This window comes from Gossypium arboreum, chromosome 3, assembly GCF_025698485.1.
Source record: "Gossypium arboreum isolate Shixiya-1 chromosome 3, ASM2569848v2, whole genome shotgun sequence".
NCBI lineage: Eukaryota > Viridiplantae > Streptophyta > Magnoliopsida > Malvales > Malvaceae > Gossypium > Gossypium arboreum.
In genome coordinates, this window is record NC_069072.1 from 7,674,136 (window position 1) to 7,675,117 (window position 982).

At 32.8% G+C, this 982-nt stretch overlaps 1 long non-coding RNA gene across 1 annotated transcript; it reads left to right on the forward strand.

Annotated features, from left to right (window-relative positions):
- Positions 1–472: 472 nt before the first annotated feature.
- Positions 473–982, forward strand: LOC128290087 (uncharacterized). The gene is made up of 2 exons (XR_008279729.1): positions 473–620; positions 774–982. It is a non-coding gene; the product is annotated as an uncharacterized LOC128290087 (long non-coding RNA).

Below are 982 nucleotides of genomic sequence, written 5' to 3' on the forward strand. Positions count from 1 at the left end.
ATTTAACATAACCAGTGGTGAGTGATGACCAATGTATAATAATCGAGAGATGGGAGGAGAGCTATCATTAACTCGGTCCAACAATCTCTTAGCTGCTTTCTAATCATGCAAATATTTACTTGCAAATGCGAGTATAATAAATCAATTATAATTATTTTTAATATTAAATTAAAAATAATGAATGAATGAAATTAGTTAAGTAGATATGAATATAATCGACAGTTATGAACTATAAAGCTTATAGTGATAGTTCAACATTAATATGAAAAATGAAACAAATGCGGACAAAATAATTCTCGTCCATCTACCAATAAATTATTTTCCTAATAATGTAACCAAGATTAACAATCACACAATTAAACACCATAGGCTTAACGGTCTGAGGCTACAGCCCGCACAGCAGATAGGCTTTACCATCCATTATTTCGGCCTTGAAATCTTCAAGGCCTACGCCCTCCTTCTCCCAAACCCTGTCTCAACTAGATTTGTCCATGAATTGTATCACCTGATTCAACTCAAAAGCATGTCCAAAATATGAGAGAGTTTAAATAAGAATATAAACTTAAAAAATAAGATTTGGTTTATGAATGAGACTCATTTTAAAAACGGACTGATCTTGGGTAAGGATTCCCTTTTCCCTTTCCATTCCCTATTGCCCTTTAATCCCTAATCCCTAAATTTTTCCTTGCTTCTTACTTCTTTGCCGTTGCCACCATTGCTGCTTCTCTTCATTTTGCTGCTTTTCGTTGATTTTAATTTCTTTATTTTTGCAGAAAATATTGAACGCGAAGATCTTTGTTCTTTCAACCATTGTTCCCTTCAATTTCCTTTTCACAATCCTTCCTTTCCCTTTAAATCTACGTTTCCTTATTTGAACTCAATTTTGTTCTCTTTTTACTACTTTTGAAAGTTTGGGGTTTTTTTGTTGCTTTGCTTTTTATTCATTTTGATTCCATTTGGATTCAATTCAGTCAAGGGAAAA